Consider the following 19,324-nt stretch of genomic DNA (forward strand, 5'->3'; position numbering starts at 1 on the left):
TGGGTCATACATCCTGCAAGACCCATGCCCCATGGTTATGTGGTCACGTAGCCACATAGACGTGACCATGTGATCTATGCATATGTGTGGAACAGCCACATGAGCCTGAGTGCGTAGGTGCGTCCTGGCCTTTATAAGGCGGATCCATGTTTCCCTGGTCATTTTCTCGTACGTGTCCTTCCACAGGCCTGATCACATCTATCCCTTTCTCTTTGTCTTGATAAAACTCCTGTTAGTGGATTCTGTCATGTGTCGTGACTTTTCCTTGGGGGCAAGAGCGCCGATTTAAAAAAAAAAAAAAAAAACACAAAACCCATCATTTGTTACTTGTCAGGCCACCTTGCAGAAGAGATTGGAAACTAAACAATGATGGGACAATGATAGGCGGGACCACCCACTGGCTTTACTTGTCAGCTATGTGTTACTCTGGCCCTCTGCTTAGATCTAAACCTCATGCTAGAATCATGAAGATGGACTTGAAGGGAGGGGTGTCACTGAACTTCTTTGTCCTTTCCAGTGTGGCCACATTGAATAAATGTCCTTCTCCTACTTTTACCATTAATTTGGCTCTTAATTGGTTTATTAAAAATGGGTGATGGGCCGGGCGGTGGTGGCGCACGCCTTTAATCCCAGCACTCGGGAGGCAGAGCCAGGCGGATCTCTGTGAGTTCGAGGCCAGCCTGGGCTACCAAGTGAGCTCCAGGAAAGGCGCAAAGCTACGCAGAGAAACCCTGTCTCGAAAAACCAAAAAAAAAAAAAAAAAAAAAAAAAAAAAAAAATGGGTGATGGGGCCGGGCGGTGGTGGCGCACGCCTTTAATCCCAGCACTTGGGAGGCAGAAGCAGGTGGATCTCAGTGAGTTCGAGGCCAGCCTGGTCTCCAAAGCGAGTTCCAGGAAAGGCGCAAAGCTACACAGAGAAACCCTGTCTCTAAAAACCAAAAAAAAAAAAAAAAGGGTGATGGAGCTCGGCTTGTTAGGGCAGCTGGAGCCTAGGCTCTGACCCTAGGGCATTACAGATTCACCCAGAACTTTGACCATAGTCCAGACATAATGACTTCGAGGCAGGAGAGTGAGTAGTCAAGGGAGGATGAATACCAAAAGGCGAAAGGAAATTAGCTGGTCTTATTTGAAGACATGAGAATCAACGATAGGCTATTTCAGGGATGAGAGAATGTTCTGGAGCAGTGATCGAGAACAGGGAGGAAATCTTTATCACAGTCAAGTCCCTTGGACAAGGAGAGTGGAGAGAAACCACCCACTTCTGAACTATTGGGCAGGTGGTGTGCACATTAGTTCATTCTCTCTAGGCTGTGTTTCTCATGCATAGCGGTTCAATAACGTCTGGAGGCAAAAGCCAGGCATTTGCACCCACACACTCACGTACGTGTGCTTGTAGTTGAGTGTGAGTTTCAGAGAACACTGTTGGAAAATTTATGACCACAGGAAAAGTACATGATCAGAAGTGATGATGATGATAGGGAGAGACATGGGCCAATTTGAGTTTGGGAGTGAGTTTTCTGTTCTCTAAATACCAAGAGCCTGTTGGCTGCTGCAGTATCAGAACATGACTATTTCTTTCACTCATGGCTTTGGTGAATTCTTTGGAGATGCAGCTTGAAGAGCAATGCCAGTTTTGAACGTCTTTTCAGAGACGGTTTTGAGTGGTTTTCTGTAGTCTAGTCACCTTGAAACCTTCAGAACTGAGCTCTGTGACGTCACACCAATAGGAATTCGGCCAGAACAGGGGTGCCCTTGTTGTTTTGGCCCCTTTTGCTAGATCAGCTCTTGGGATTAAGCCTGTGTAAAAAGTGTCAGCAGAAAGAGGTATTTATACTACATACTTGTTAGTCTTTATGGTCAGGGAGAAATGTGAAAGGCATTGAGGGATAGTCTCGTAATGTTACTAGCCAGACTGGCCGCTGTTAAACATGAAAGGATGAGTTCAGTGCTGAGAAATCTGGCAGCGCTGGCTGATTACCTCACCCACCTGCCTCTTCTGTTTAGTCACCATCACCACGCTTTGATCTGACCCTTCACTTACGGATGACAAAGTGTTTTGATGACAGCTCAGATAAGGCTCCTGACCACAAAATTCTCAGCAGAGATCAGTGCATATCAATTGTCTGAGGCAATAATGTTTGGCAGCTCAGTGAATGCAGATAAACAGTAAGGGACTTGAAATAAACCAAGGAGGCTTTGGGCCATTTTGTCAATTCTATCATAATCTAGAAAGTTCTTTTCCTGGAAGTTTTCAGATATCAATCTAAATTTTGACTAGTGGCTCTTGGTCATTTTTTTTTTTTTGAAAAAAGAGGACGCATTGGCAATATTAGAGTAGCTAGTGTGACAGATATTTCCAACATCAGAGTCAATGTCACACTGCCTCATACAGCTTAAGTTTAATTTATTACGGCAAAAATATGTAAGGAACTACAAGACATGCCTAACCTAACTGCTCTTATTTTGCATGAGACATGATTGGCAGTGGCTACTCACAAGCTTGCAACAAGATCGAGTTTTCCATCAGCTTCCCTCAGGAAGATTGTCAAACCTATCAGCCAGTTATGGGTTGACTGTGGGGAATACACATAGGGAGAAAGTATACTATAAATAACACTTTATACATGCACTTGCCTGAATATTAAGGTAAAAATGATGAATTAAATGAATTTCAGCACTTGGACTATGTTCCTATTGCCAATGGGCAAATAATGTATTTGAAGACTCTGACATTTTAGTGAAATGCCAACTAATTGATGATGTTAACTTTATGGTCATAGATTGCCATTGACATATGTGTGTGTGTGTGTGTGTGTGTGTGTGTGTGTGTGTGTGTGTGTGTGTGTATAATGTTTTTCTGATGTACCCAATAACATTCAGATACACAAAATATTGATTTCAGAAAAATTGCTCATTTTACATTTTAAAAATTAATTAATCAGCATATAAATTAATTAATACTTGAGATTATTGCTGTGTATTTACTAGCAATTTAACACAATGAAGATCTTGGTCTGAGAATGAGGCCCAAGTTATGATCTATAATTTTAAAAAGTCGATTAGTTGTATTACTTGGGAAAAATCATCGACATCTCTGAACCTTTGTGCTCTTAATTTTAAGAAACATAGTTCTCTGTTCTTTGGGGCTAGGGAGATGGATCAGTGGTAAAGAGAACATTCTGTTCTTTGAGAGGACCCAAGTTCAAGTCCCAACACCCACACTGGATGGCTTACAACCACCTGTAACTTCATCTCCAGGGGTCTGATGCCTCTGGATTCAAGGGCATCCTCACTCACATGCACATATCCATATATAGACAGACAGACAGACACACACACACACACACACAATCTTTAAAAACAAATGGTGGATCTTGGGCAGTAGTTTGGTAGCTGTACTTGCCTAGCATTCTTGAAGCTCTAAGTTCAATCTCCAGTACTGTAGGTAGGTAGATAGATAAATAGACAGACAGACAGACAGACAGATAGATAGATAGATCAATCAATTGATAAATAGATAGATAGATAGATAGATAGATAGATAGATAGATAGATAGACAGACAGATAGATAATTTGAGAGGGTGTAACAGACATGTACATACAGAGAACTAATATGGTTTGATATTAAGAATGCCAGCTCTGGAGTTAGATTGCCTAGATTTATATCCTGAAGCCACCACTTATCAGTTGTGTGACTTTGACCTTTTCTTTACCTTCATTTGCATAGTGATGATCACTGCTATGGATATCGCTCTATATAAATAAAACACTGATTGACCAGTGACCAGGCAGGAAGTATAGGCGGGACAAGGAGAGAGGAGAATTGGGGGAACAGGAAGAAGGAGGGGGAGACACTGCCAGCCCCCGCCAGGATGAGCAGCATGTAAAGATGCCGGTAAGCCACAACCCATGTGGCAAGGTATAGATTTATAGAAATGGGTTAATTTAAGATATAAGAACAGTTAACAAAAAGCCTGCCACGGCCATCCAGTTTATAAGTAATATAAGCGTCTGAGTGATTATTTTATACGTGGGTTGTGGGACTGCAGGGCTTGGTGGGACCTGGAAAGAAGCTCTCTAGCAACAGATCACAGTGGTGTTTATCTGATGAGGTGTTGTAAGGCTTAAGTGAGATCACATTTGAAAAACACTGTGTACACTTCTTGGCATATAGTATCAGGAAGTGGTGGGGAGAAAATGTGTATGTTGCTGCTCTAATTATATATCTATAGAAACAAACAATTTCTGGAATAATCTACCTTAAGTTGTTGATAGAATTTTCCCTTTGAGTGGATTTGGAGGATGTATTATTTATATATATACATTATTGTTATTATATATATTACATCATAATTCTAAATTTTTAAAACTCTTAGTCATAGGTCTAAATGTCTAAAGTACAATTCAAACTGGTCAATGCTTATTTCTTTTGGTAGGGACAATACTTTAATGTATTAAAAAGCTATGGTCAAAGTCAACTCTTTTGAGTTGCACAGACCTTTACTGTCAATATTTCCATCAAAATTGAGAAAACTGAGACTCCTGTCACTTACTCATGAGGAGAGAGCTAGAACAACTGGATCTATCAGAGCCTGTCACCTGCTTTTTGCCATCTACAGTGCCCTCTGCTTCCTACAGAGCCCCAGTTACAGAGATAAGTGACAGCTCATTTACATAATCTCATAAACCCAGCAACAGAACAAAGAGGAACCATCTTCTGGTGACCTGGCTAGTTTATTTTAGATTATATAGAAACATAGATAAAAACTCTCATAACATACTATCATTGTTCTGGCCCTTTCTTATCTTGTGTAAGGTTTAAACATGCTAATACTTTATGCTTTTGTGGCTCGTAAGCCAAGCTTTCCACCTTATGGATGATTAACTTCATTGGCTTTGGTCAGGGTCTCATTCTTCTAGCTTTGGATTCATGAGTTCCGCCAGAATCTATTCAGTAATTGATATGCATTCCTATAACACTTGAGACTAAGCCCTAAATGCCGTGCTTTGTGTCCTCGATCTGCAGTGACCTTTGGAGTTTGCTGCCCATTGAGCGGAAGGTCTTCCTTGTGAAACCGTAGAACAGTGCCTCAGTTCACTCTCTGCTACTTGATATCACCAAACAAAAATACCATTATCAGTGTCTCAGAAGGAAAAAGACATGGTACCCTGTCTCTTTAAAAGTTGAAGGATAAGGAGCACAGCAGAGTTAGCTCTTTGGGGGCTGTGCCTTGAGAATTTTCTGGCCCAGAATCAAGTTCCACATAATTAATTATGTCAGTAAAAAGCTCCGATGGTCTGTTCTCTTCAGAGAAAAGTGACATCACCCGTAGGATTCTCTGGCAATAAAGAAGAACAAAGCTGTGAGCACAGGAAATAACAGACGAATGTCCATGAGTGCATATTTTATCTACTTCAAAGCACACTGCGAGAAGTCATTCTGGGGGGCTGCCTCCCAGCCCCAGCCATGGCTTGGCGGGGGCCTCTGGGCAACAGAGAGGGGGACGTAGGGCTGGGCTCCCAGTCTCAAGCTGTGGCCTGATCTGAGTGTGCTGTTCTTAGAGAAGATACTAAAAAGATGACAAAGCTCAAAGGTTTTGGCGAGACCCGCAAGCCCATCAAGTGATGTAGTATGAGGAAATCGCAGCAGATGCAGAGGCCTCAGCTGCGGATGAGGTCAACCCAGGAAGCGACCCAGCCTCTCCTTCAGACCTCCCTTTGCTTTGCGCTCACATCATACTCAGCTTCCACACCAAGTGTCCCCAAGCCGCACTGCATCATGGAACGACAAGAGCACATGGCTCAGGGTCTGACCCCCGTTTCTTACTAAAGTGACCTTGCCCGAACGATGAGATCTCTCAGAGCTTGTCTTCCTCGTGTACAGTGGAGTCAAGAGAAACACATTAATGTTCCTAATAAGACTTTGTCCATGTGCGGTGAAGTACGAGTTATTGTTCATTTCAATTCTGTCTTTCCCTGCAAAATATGTTAGTCTCATACTAGGTGGCTAAAGCCAGGCTTTTATTAGCTGAAACACTTTTACTTACGTAACCACTTGAAAGCATATTAGTAGAAAATAAACTTCAAACTTTCAGGGGCCACATATCCCGCTATCAGAGACATACATATTCCTTTGATCTGAAACAAAGTGTTCCAAATATTTCTTTAAAATGTTTTATATAATTGCTTAAATAAAACCAACTATAATTATATTCTTTAGAATGTGGATTCTCAGTGAGAACACTGTAGTTCCCCAGAGGGTGAAAATTGGACCTTGGGAAGAAGATGTGAAGAATTTTATATCATTTATGATCCTTAATAGTACCCTAGTTCATAAACATGTATGTGGTGTGTCTATAGTATTAAATTTAACAATGGGGCCTAAGGGAGAAAATATCTAAAAGAATCTCCTTTGGAAGACAGTACTGATTGAAAACTTATAAAAAAAATACAAATCATCTGTAATTTTGAAAACCTGAGAAAATATTTGTGGCATTTTTTTTCCTTAGTTACAATGTACAACTTTGAACATCAGTTGTATCATTTGAATCTCTGAAAGTTGAAATTTTTAATAATGTCTTCTATTTATTCTTTGACAATTTTTACATGTATACAATATTTCATATCTATCCCCTATTTCCCCTCCCACATCTCCTGAACCCCAATGGGTTTCCCCTCCTACCTTCATACACTCTCCACTTTTTTTTTTAATCCATTGAGTCCATTTAGTGCTGCCTGTTAGAATGTTGACTGACCGTGTTGTCTTGAGCTTGTTTAGGTCTGTTAGGTGCAAGTAACTACAGCTTCAGTGAGTTCATGAGTTCAACTTCTACGCCATTTCTACTTCTTCAGAGATGTGTGTGTGTGTGTGTGTGTGTGTGTGTGAGAGAGAGAGAGAGAGAGAGAGAGAGAGAGAGAGAGAGAGAGAGAGAGAGAGAGAGAGAGGACCGTACACAGGTGGACATCCAGCAGTGACGTATTCTCGGCATTTTGACAGTTCTGAGTCTCTGCATCAGTCACTGTCCACTGCAGAAAGAAGTGTCTTAGACTAGATGTATAATTTAAAAAACCCATGTGATATCTTCCCTGAATGCTCTACATTTTACTCAAATGCTTCTGAATAGAAGAGGTTTTCTAATTTTTTTGTTATAAGTGGCATGTTATAATAATGGGGCCTAAGGGAGAAAATATCTAAAGTTATAAGTGGCATCGCGTTTGTCCAACAACTTTCAACTTACTTGTTTAAATGACATATTTTTTGGGGGATATGTAGTGCATATTTTTGTGGGTGCCTGTGTTTTGTATGTGTGTGTGTAGGTCAGAGGTCAGTAGGGGTGGATGTCATTCCTCAGAGGCCGTCTACTTTGATTTTTGAGACATGGTCTCTCACTGGCTTGAAACTCTCCAGTAGGCTACATTGACTGACCAGCAACCCCCAGGAGTCTGCATATCTCCTCCTTACAGATCTGAGATTACAAGTGTGCATCATCTTGCCATTTTTTTTTTTAACACAGATTATCAACTGATCATTTCCTTACCCCTCAAGTAACATAATTTGAAGGTATGAATGAGAACAGGGCAGGGTAGCACATACCTATAATCCTGGAATTTGGGAGGCAGAGGCCCTGGAGCATTGCTGCAGATTTGAGGCCAGCCTGGCTATACAGAGAAATAATTTATCTTTAAAAGAAAGTTTTAGGTTAAAATTTTTTAATTTACTACTTTTAATGACTCTGGGTTTGTTTACTGAGAATTTATTTTCAGAGCATCTTCCAATCTGGGAGGCTGGACACTGGCAGTATGATGCCCAGGTACATTCACTGGTAGCACTGACCTTCCCCACACTTATAGTTAGTGATCTTGGTCACTTTGTAATGGAGATGATACCACTCATTCTCGGATTCTGTATTTTTTTTTTTTATTTTCAAGACAGGGTTTCTCTGTGTAGCTTTGCGCCTTTCCTAGATCTCGCTCTGTAGACCAGGCTGGCCTCGAACTCACAGATTCGCCTGCCTCTGCCTCCCGAGTGCTGTGATTAAAGGCGTGCGATGCCACCACCCAGCTAGAGTCTATAATTCTTAATAACGTGTCAATAATCCCTAATCCAGAGCTGCAACACATCTGCTGCTGTTCTCAGTCACACAAAGCAAGGCAAGAGTTCTGAGTTCCTGATATGCATCCCAGGCAGGGCTGAGCTTTACCTTCCTATTTCAGCCCTCATATTATAAGGAGGTGTCTTTGGTTAACACAAATGTGAAGCTTTTAATGCCACATTTTCTATTTGTTGCTGTTTACAATGCCTCAGATGAAGGTCCACCCCTTTCCTTAGTGGTGTGACCACTAGTGAGCTGCCCGTCCCAATGGGGACACTCCTATTTATATTACAGGTCACACCGAAACATGGAAATAGAAAGGCACTTGTTAGGAAGTCGAGGGGTCTCAGTGGGAGGAGGGCAGATGATGGAGGGGAGCAAAGGGTAAAGGGGAATAAAATCCGTTACATATATATATATATATATATATATATATATATATATATATATATATATATACACACACACACACACACACACACACATTGCTTGTCTGTGAAGAACATCAGCACATCATAAACTGGGAGTGTCTATGGTTCTTTAAGGAATTGCCTGTATTTAAAAGGTGATATTCCAAATCAAGGGGGAGCTTTACAGGTCCATTGTACATTTTTTAAAAAATTGAAAATTGACATTTCCTTTCTGTACTTATTAATTTCTTATATTTTTCTTTTCCTATACCAGAGGATGTGGTTTTGGTTACAGTTTCACCCGTAGACTGCCCCAGGCATGAGTGCCGGAACAAAGTGTGCTTCTCATCAATGCCACTTTAAACAGTGCTAAGAAAGTTTATAAAAGAAACGCTGCTTCTGGGGTGATGTGTTCTTTTGACAGTGAGCGAGCTGCAGATTCTGGCAGTGTAGTCTAACTTCTTGAAACACATTTTAAAAACTGGTTCAAGGGACAGGAGAGGTGGCTAAGGAGTTAAGAGCATGTGTTGCTCTGGCAGAATACCCAGGTTCAGTTCCCAGCACCCAGATGGCAACTCACAACCATCTATAATTCCAGGGCAACCAACTCCCTCTTCTGACCTCCTTGGGCACTAGGCACACATGGGATGCACATATATACATGCAGGCAAAAACGCTCATACACATAAATTTTAAAAATTAAAAAAGAATGGCCCAAGAGGCTCAGAAAAGGTGGTAACACTGGTCTGAGCTGCCATCAATCTGTTAGGCTCATGGTGTAGGGATCGAAAGTATGATTATGAGTGCTTTGGCAGTTGCAGGATATTGAACGCAATGGGGATGAGAAAAAAAAAATACCATACCTCTGACCTATTGAGTCAGTCTGTGGAAAGGCTTTATGTAGTGTTGCCCAATTGATCCAGCTGTTCCACATCAGCCAAATCACAGTGATGAAGGAATGAAAAGAGGAAATTGCTTTCATTGGACATCTACTATATGCCAGGAACTATGCTAGCCACTTCAGATACATTTCATTCCAGAATCAGCCGACCCAAGTCACACAGCTACAGTGAACAGCAGAGCCACAGTGTGTGATTCCCAGGGGGTGGGAGCAGTAACGTTCCTTACAGGTACCTTACACGCCTTAGGTCAAGTACAGTTTGTGAAGCTGTTGTTGCTGTGTTCATTTTATACATGAAGAGGCTGACTCCCTCCCTCAAGGTCACACGACTGCCGTGCATGTTTCTAGCACAGATTCTCAGGTGTATGCTGCCCTTTCTACCACATTGCATCTCTTGAAGGGCCAAGTCTTGGTTATTTCTCCCTCCTCTTCCCTCCTTTCTCTACCCTCCACTCTTCTTCTAGCAAATATCCAGTGTAACATTTTCTGCTGGTTCAGGATGGTTGAGGGTTTTTTTTGTTTGATTTTTTTTTTCTAAATTAAATTATGGTTTTGCCAGCTGGTCACTTGTATGGTACAAATATAGAATCTACTTATGTAGGACCTGAAATGTGTAGAAAACACAGTCACCCTAAGGGAACACAATGCTGTGTGATTCAAATAAACCTCATGTATAAATTATATCTGGACAATCTCGTTTAACTTGTTTTTTATTTTAACACTTTTTCGTTTGAAAAACCAAAGTCTGGATTTCTCAGTCCTAATCCACAACAGTATAAAAGTAAGACGGGAGGCTTAGATAGTTACCTTTTCCCTCTCCTGCCTCGGTCCCACTCCTGCTTAATAGAAACGCCAAATCTTCCTGGCTTCTCTAGGACGTGTTAGAGGGATCCAGAGAAGGGCATAGATTCACGCCCCTACACTCCTCTAGGTTACCACTGGCATTTGCCTCTTTTTCCTGCCCTTTACCCACAGAAATCCTGTGAATACCTGGGTTGGTGCTTGCTGAAGTACAGTCAGCGTGCTGTGTACTGCCCAAGGCTAGCTCGTCTGCGCATGTCAGCTGGTTTCTACGTGGAGGGTCCTCCACGAAACCCACCCTGAGCTCCACTTGGGACAGCAAGCTCTTCCTCCCCACCCTCCCTCTCGCTGAAGCTGCCATGCCTTGAATTCTAATTGACTAATTCTTCTAATGTTCACTGGGGTCTTTTGTTGCTGTGGATCCTTTACTGTGGATCTCAGAAAGGAATAGATGGAGGTGGCCTGGACAGGAGTCTGAATGACAGGCCCCGGGACGCACTTGGACTCACCCTTCCCCTCTGACCTGCTCCATTGTTCTACAGCCAAAATGGTGCCTTTCCTCCCCTGGGATGGGTCCTTTCCCATGAAAAGCTTTGGTCGTGCAAACTGCCAAAGCCATGGCAAGATCAGCCTGCCAGTCAGGTTCCCCAGAGGAAATTGCATCAATGGATTTCACCAGCGCTAAACTCATGCCTGCTATCCTAACTGGATGGGAGGCAAGCCTGGAGAGTGTGAGGGAGAAAGGAACTTCCCCCACTGAGCAGAATGATGCAAGAGATGCTTCATCTGCTCTGAGACCTGTCTAACAGCTTATGTTGAAAGCATTTCATTAACTGAGCTAGAAAAACCTCTATAAAAGATCTTTGTGCCTTTCCTGTGTTTCAAAGAGTCACAGAGAGTCATCTATCTACTGGTTACACGAAGAGGTGAGTAGCTTAAGGCCAGGACCCGAAGTCTTTTGGAATCTAAGGAATTGTCACAGCACTGCATGAGGAAACCTGTGACCTTATCTAATTTCTTATCCAGGACATAGCAGCTGCCTTACTATTAATACCGCTATTGAGAAGAAAACCACCTAAGTTTTAAAAAATGTGTTTAAAATCCATGGATGATGGTGATTTTCGAATGAACTTCATAAGGAAAGTTGACTATGCTTTTTAAAATGTGTTGCATAGAAGTTTAGTTTTTTTTTTTTTAAATTAGTAGTCTCTAGGTAGTGGATTGGGAATGATTTTTATTTTCTTTATTTGAATTTTTTAAAATTTGGTGAAATAGACAATTCTATAAAGGTCATTGTTATAACCTGTTTCTTTTCCTCTTTCCTTCCTTCCTTCCTTCCTTCCTTCCTTCCTTCCTTCCTTCCTTCCTTCCTTCCTTCCTTCCTTCCTTCCTTCCTCCCTCCCTCCCTCCCTCCCTCCCTCCCTCCCTCTCTCTCTCTCTCTCTCTCTCTCTCTCTCCTCTCTCTCTCTTTGACAAGGTCTCTCTCTGTAGCCCTGGCTGACATGGAACTCTTGTAGACCAGGCTGGCCTCAAACTCACAGACGTCTGCCCACCTCTGACTCTGGGGACTGAAGGTGTGTGCCACCATACCCTGGCTGTTGTGACTATTTCCAACTGTAGAATTCAGTAGCATTGAATATGTTGATCTTGTTGGGCAACTGTTACCACCAAAGAGCTCAAGAAGCATTTTCCTTGTAATCTGGAAACTCTGCACCTATTCCACAGTAACTGCCTTCCTCCGAGTTCCCCTGTCCCTGGCAACCATGGTCTGCTTTGTCTCTATGAACTGGATGGCTCTAAGTACCTTGTCTGAGTGATGCACACAGCATTTGCCATTTTATAACAGATTCATAACCTTTAACATAACATCTTTATGTTTGGTTGATACTGCAGCACGTGTCGGAATTTCCCTGCTTTTAAAGCTGAACAGCATTCCATTGGATGGGTCTGCTGCATTTAGGTTATCTATCATCTGGGGGCGGACACTTGAGTCCCAGTCTGACACTGAGCATAGCTGTTATGAAGAACTTGTACAAATATCTATGAAGACCATGGCTCTTCATTCCTTTGAGTACATATCCAGCTATGGAATTGCTGGATCCTAGAGCAAAGTGTTTGCCAGTTTTTGAGAGATTTCTGTTGTCGCAATTGGCAGTATTGTTTTACTTGCCCACGGGTACCTTAAGAGTTCTGATGTTTTGCAACCTCACTGCCACTTAATATTTTCTGTTTTGTTTTGGTAGCACCCATTCTAATGGTGTAAATATTTATCATTTAATTCTGGTTCTGATTTGTATTTCTCTAATGGTTGATGATATTGGTCATCTTTTCATGTGTCTTTTTGCTGTTTGTATTGTTTTTTCCTTTAGAGAAACATCTGTAGAAGCCCTTTGTTCATGAACAGTTTTTGGACTTGCAGAAATTTTTAATATTCTGCATATTAACTTCATTGCCCATGTGTGCTTTCCCTCATTCAGTAAGATGCTTTTCACTCTGTTGGTTTTATTCTTCAGTGCTTGGAAGATTCTAAGTTTGACATAGTCCAGCCATTCTACAATTTTTTTCTTTCATTGCGTGTGCTGTGGGTGTATTCAAGAAACAACTGCCAAGTTCACTATCATAAGATACTTTTCTTGTGTATTTTTTATGAGCCTTTTGTAGTTTGATTGATTTTGAGCTAATTTTAGTAAATTCTCAAAGATAAGGTCAAATTTTACTAAATATGTGGCTATGCAGTTTTCCCAAGGCCGTTGAAAGCACTCTGCCTTCCACACTGAACAGTCTCGGCATCTTTGTGGGAAATCTTAGGGTTGGCTTTATTTACATAGGGGTTTTCCACTCTGTTGGTCTGCATCTCTGTCTTAACGGCAGTGCCACACCATTTTGATCGCTGAAGTCTTGTAATTAGCTTTGAAATCAGAAAGCATCTGACCTCTAACTTCATTCTTTAGTGAAACTGCATTGGTTATTCTAGAGCTCTTGAGATTCTATGTGAATAATAACATGAATTCTTCCATTTCTACAAAAAAATCATTTCAATTTTGAATATTTTATTTTTAAAATATCAATCTGCTAACTTGAATATAAAAGCAAATTTTAACATGACAAATTATATCTCTTCCCAATCTTCTATTGAAAGATTTCTCTTGGTGCGGTGTGTAGATGCTCTGTAGTAAGTGAGTAAGCTCTGCAGAGAACTTGAGGCTGCTCTGTACCATACAGTTGTAGGGGAAAATTATTTCAGAGACTGCAAAAAGTAACATTTCAAGCACCAAATAGCCTTCTAAACCAACCATGTCTGAATGTTCTCTTGGTATGTTGTATTACTAATCACATTAGCTTTGCTTTTTAAAATCCAGGGAAAACTGGGTTTAATTTCTATAGTAATAGCTAATAACATTATAAATTACAACTTTTTAACTTTTAATCCACTTATAACATTAGAATTTACCTAAGCTGGATAAACATGTAATTTAATTTGTATGCGATTTAAAGATAACCCATTTCCTATTGCAACATTCTGGTGGAATGTGCTGTTTTTCCTTATTCCGTTTACATATTTTCTTTTGGAATAAACTATAGAGAACAAAGTGACTCCTGAATTATAGACAAAGCTGTCAGATGAAAGACTAAAGAAGTTGACAAAATGTGACTATTTAGATCTTTTGAACAAGGGTTAGTAGTCAAGGTTGTCCTGAGGGGTTCAGGACCAGCGCTACTGACCTTCTCAGTTCACATAACTTAAATTTACTCTTCTTGATTTCAACAAATATTTACCGAGTGCCTATCATGTGGCAGGCACTCTGTGAGGGCGAGTAGACACAGCCTCTGTCCTCACAGTGGCTCACCACTCCAGGAGGAAATAGACAAGTAAACTAATAAATTACCTTATGTAAATAGATACAGAGCACTCGAGTTCCCAGAATGGGGAAGTGCTCACAGAATGGCCATGTTCCAACCTTCCCGCTGCAGTGATGGAGCTATATTTAAGCAGTTAACTAAATCATACGAAGGAGTGGTAGTGTTTGAGAATAGCATCATTCTGGGTCTTCCATAAGTAAAGACGGATTTGGGTTTTTTCTCAAATACATTCTTTGTTGAAAGTCAATGGCTCTTGGCAGGAATGCCATGTTTGAAGCATGCCAGATCATCATCTAGGGGTAGGCTTCTACCCCCCCCCACTGGGTATGCTCCCTCCCAGCCAAGTCAGGGGAAGCCAGGGGCCAAGAGTGGCATCACCTAAGAGTCTGCAGCGAGCTGCCTACCTTAGGTCAGTGTTTTTTGAAGTCTGTGTTTCATCACAAACACCCAGGTAAATATTAAAATGCTGTTACTATTCTGGGAAGCGAAAGGGCTGTCAACCGTTTTAAATCTTCGTGGGACAGGAATAAACAGGCCTATCGTTCTGCTGCTTGTACGTAAGGGATAAGGTGCCTGAGAAGATTTTGAATGTTTTTACCACAAAGAAATGGTAAATGTTCACCCTGTCTTGAACTTACACACACACACACACACACACACACACAAGCATGACATGGTTCTTCATAAGTATGTATAGTTTCTATGTGTCAAATCAAATACATTATATTAACATTGGGAAAAGTTATAAACTTTCACCTGAAGTCTTCCTGTAAGCTTACTGACATAGGAGATTGTTCTGCTTATGTGAGGGTTAGAGGGTCCTTGTCATTCCCATTGTGCTCCCAAGGTGACATGTCCCCAGGTCATTCCCATTGTGCTCCCAAGGTGACATGTGTCCCCACTTCAGAAATGCAGAAGGAGGGCACAACAGGTTCTCTGCACCCTGTTCATTATAACTTTACTTTTTTCAAAGACTTCATCTTCCAGCAAGTTTAAACACAGTCAAAATTAATAACAGGCATAATAATCAATCACAGAATTTTTCTTTTAAATGAATGTGTTTTGTGGTTCAGCTTCTGAACACTGTCACGTCAGTTAGGGCTGCTCCAATCCATATGGGATGTTGTGGGCTACCCAGTCTCCTCCATGGCGTCTTCCATAGTGTGGACAACTAGTACCTGTTTGCCTGGGTCTGGCCTAGATTTTCACAGTCCAGCTTCCTGTGATTCCCTTAGTAACTAAAGCTTATTTGCAGGCAAACTAATTGGTGAGCCTGATTAGTCTAGAACTGGTAAATACATCTCAGTTTCCAGGGACCCTCTTGCTCTGAAGGGACCATGACCCTTCAGTAAAGAAAATTCAGTGGGACAGATAACTCCAGGAGGTCGTGGAGGAAATCTAGGAGGCCAACAAGTCCCTGGAAACGAGTGAACCTCTGAGAATCCTTAGTTAACATCACAGTGTATAAAAGAGGGTGCAGTAAAAAAACTGCCAACATAGGCAGAGCCAGGCAGATCTGTGAGTTCAAGGCCAGCCTGGTCTACAGAGTGAGTTTCAGGACAGGCACCAAAACTACACAGAGAAACCCTATTTCGAAAAACAAAACACAACAAAACAAAAAAGAAAAGAAAAGAAAAAGAAAAAAGAGAAGAAACTGCCAACATAACCATTCTATTAGGGGAAAGCTTTGTTTGTTTGTTTGTTTCTTTCTTTCTTTCTTTCTTTTTTTCCGAGACAGGGTTTCCCTGTAGCTTTGGAGCCTGTCCTGGACTAGCTCTGTAGACCAGGCTGGCCTCGAACTCACAGAGATCCACCTGCCTCTGCCTCCCAAGTGCTGGGATTACAGGTGTGTGCCTCCACCGCCCGGCTTAGGGGAAAGTTTTTTTTTTTTTTGTGAATAAGAGAGAGAAAAAAATCCCAGGGCCTCTGGAAATGTCCAGAGCAAAGAGAAAAGAAAGCAGACTAGACATGGTCAGGGCTATAAGGAAGCGGGAGAGTGGGAGAGAATAGTGGAGATAGCAAAAGACAGAGCATAGCGAGAGACCAAGAGAACTTGGCTCGAGACAGCACGAGAAAGGAGGGTCGAGAGCCGCAGGACAGCAGGATAGTGCAAGAGAGTGTGGGGTGAACAAATCATGTGGATTATGAAGAGTGGCTGGGGGGAGGGGCTGTGGACCCAACGCACAGCAGTCTCTCTTAGGTGTTGAGTTGCCGTGTCTGTCCCAGAGCAGTGGCTTCCAAATGCAGCTATGGTGCAGAATCCCTTGTAGAGATGTTTTACAACACAGTAACATGTGGGAAAACAATGGTACAGTGGAGGTTTTCTTGCCTTGGGTGAGCATGACTCAAGAGCTGGGGGTCAGACAATCAGCAGTCACCTAACACCATAGGCCAGTGGCTTCCAGGTGTTTTGTCCGGTGAACTCAAAGAATGACTTTCACAGACAATGGAAGAGTGAATTTCAGAAAAGAGTTTTGCTATCAGCGAGAGCTTAAGAGAAAGTAAGCAAGTAGCCTCCCATATAGCCTTTGGGAGGGGAGAGGAGGGATGGGGGGGAGAGGAGGGGAGGGAAGGGGAGGTCAGAGAACAACTTTGTACAGTTGGTTCTCTCCTTCCATTTTACGTGGGTTCTGAGACTCAGTCTCAGGCATTTTCATCTTCATGGGCCCCTTCTGGATCTTTATAACATACTTATCTGACCATGTCACTGTCCTGTGGATTAAAAGCCCAAAGCTTCTTGCTGCTCCATGACTCAGTGTGTGACTCACAGGTTTTAACGTGAGAACATCATTACTATTGCGCTATATCATATTTTTGGACATTTCATAGTCTTTTTCTTTTTTAAGATTTTTGTTTATTCATTTATGTTTTTGATGAGTATGAGAGTTTCACCTGCATGTGTGTGTATTAACCACATATGTGCTTGGTGCCTTCTGAGAAGATGACATGGGATCATCTGGAGCTGGAGGTTCAGACTGTTGTTAGCTAGCCAACATCTGGGTACTGGGAATTGAACCCTGGGCCTTCTTCAAGAACAAGTGGTCTTAACCATTGAGCCGTCTCTCCAGCCCCATCTTTTACAATTTTGTTTCTGGAACACTCTCATCTAACTAAGCCCTTCACCATCATTATTGGTTGTGAGATTTCAGATCACATCCTCCCGGAAGTCTCTACTGTTAGCTCAGATTCAACTCAAGCATTCTGGACAAACATTGTTACTCCCTGTGTTTCCTCCAGTGCATGCTTATTGTACCATATTATAAATTATTTCCCATTATCAGTATCCCCTTCAGACTTGAATTTCTGAGGTTATAACTGTTTCTGCAATACTGGATACAATGCACTGTACAATTGAATGTGCATAAGTTATTTAACGAATGATTGATTCAGCTCTGCTTTTGAATCTGTTTCATTTTATTATTCCTCTGACTCTGGCTGTCTGGCAAAGCCCAAATGCCCTCCCTTGACTTCATGACTCACATGCTCACCTGTGGCCCAGGGCAGCACGGAGTGGCTCTATGCTGCCCCCACATGTTTTGAATCAGCTCCTTCTTCAGCCAACTGAGACCACACCCCTTGTTCTCCAGTGTTACCATGGGCACAAAGGGCAGTAGATCTGAGACCGAGACATGAGACTCCATGTTTCTCTCTGTGCCTGAACCACATTTGTTTATTGTCAGTGAGTAAATTAAACATTGTGTTGTCTCTTTCTTCTCCAATCCCCTTCCTCCTCTCAAACAGAAGAAGGCAGCTCATTTTGAGAGCTCTTTTCAAAGCATTCTCTCTGGTCCATTCACCTTCTTAAGGTCTATTGAGAGCTCCCTAGAGTCCTGAGACCTTAACCACTTGTTTCTGGTTTAACTTCTCTGTGAAAATAATGTTCAAGGGCAGAAGCTTTCTGACAGTTGGGATTTGATCCCTTTTCACAAGAATCAACACATTTCTTTTTCCTTTTTTTAAAAAAATTTTTATTTTTGTCTTTTGAGACAGGGTTTCTATGTGTAACAGCGGCCTCTGCCTCCAGAGCGCTGGGATGACAGGCATGTGCCGCCACCACCACGCAAACGAAAGCAGTTCTAAAAGTGGAGTTGTGATGTGGTTTCATCTCCAAAGTGCAGGATCTTTTCTCCATATACTGAATCATGTGTTTGAAGGAGTGAACAAATTTATTGTGATCGCATTATTATCATCACTAATCCACTGACTCAAAAGATACTACACACAGGCTGGGCATGTGGTGGTAACACAACTTTAATTGCAGCACTCTGGAGGCAGAGACAGGTGGATTTCCATAAGTTTGAGACCAGCCTAATCTCCATAGTGAGTTCCAGGCCAGCCAGGACTACATAGAGAGTCCCTGTCTCAAAACACACACACACACACACACACACACACACACACACACACACACACACGCACACGCACACGCACACGCACACGCACACGCACACGCACACGCACACGCACACTCACACATCACAAGGGCAGGTGAGATGGCTCAGTATGTAAAGGTACTTGGGGCCAAGCCTCATGACCTGAGTTTGCTCTTTAGAATACTCATGGCAGAAAGAGAGAACCAACTCCTGCAAATTGTCCTCTGACTTCCACATGCATGCTGTGGCAGTTTGCATGCACACACAAGCAATAACAACAACAACAAAGTAAATACAGCAACTATAATAAAAAGATACCGCAATGTTGATTGACTGTTAAATTATAAGTAGTAATATCATAGAAACAGCATTGCTATTTTTTTTCAGTATTATCTCTACAGCCATTTACAGAGACCTCTAGTAAGTTCATGAAGACTAGAGTGGTTCTAAGTATACGATATACTGTAGCTCTTTTATTTGGTAATTAGTATATAGAATAATTAAACTAAGCTGAAGTGTGTAACACGTAGTATCATATTATGACTAAGTTCAAGAATAAATGTTTTTTTGAATAAAAGAAATAGGTGTTTCCTTTTCTCATGTGGAAGCACAAAAAACCCCGAACAGCCCAAGCCTTCAACAACAACAACAACAACAAAAACAACAACAAAACCAAACAATACTCGAAGAATCACCATACCCAACTTTAACATATATCATAGAAGCCATAGTAACAAAAACATCATAGTACTGGCACAAATACAGACACATAGATAGATAGAAAAGAAGAAACATAAATAAATAAAAACTGTAGCAAACTGGTATTTGGCAAAGACGCCAAATACACACTTTGGAGAAAAGAGAGGCTCTCTAACAAACGCTGT

General features: G+C 41.7%; 1 protein-coding gene across 8 annotated transcripts in view; it reads left to right on the forward strand.

The window, feature by feature from the left end:
* Filip1 (filamin A interacting protein 1) overlaps positions 1–19,324 on the forward strand; it is a 210,396-nt gene that overhangs the window by 133,065 nt on the left and 58,007 nt on the right. The window contains exon 1 of one of the 8 annotated variants that reach the window (XM_076576785.1): positions 1,729–1,824. The exons of 5 other annotated variants lie outside the window; for them this stretch is intronic. The gene's annotated coding sequence lies outside the window, so the exon portion shown is untranslated. Of the gene's footprint in view, positions 1–1,728; positions 1,825–19,324 lie in introns of those variants that run through there. 2 more of the 8 variants (XM_042281393.2, XM_076576786.1) reach the window with 2 other exon arrangements.

The sequence above is a fragment of the Peromyscus maniculatus genome, chromosome 7 (assembly GCF_049852395.1).
Source record: "Peromyscus maniculatus bairdii isolate BWxNUB_F1_BW_parent chromosome 7, HU_Pman_BW_mat_3.1, whole genome shotgun sequence".
NCBI classification, from domain to species: domain Eukaryota; kingdom Metazoa; phylum Chordata; class Mammalia; order Rodentia; family Cricetidae; genus Peromyscus; species Peromyscus maniculatus.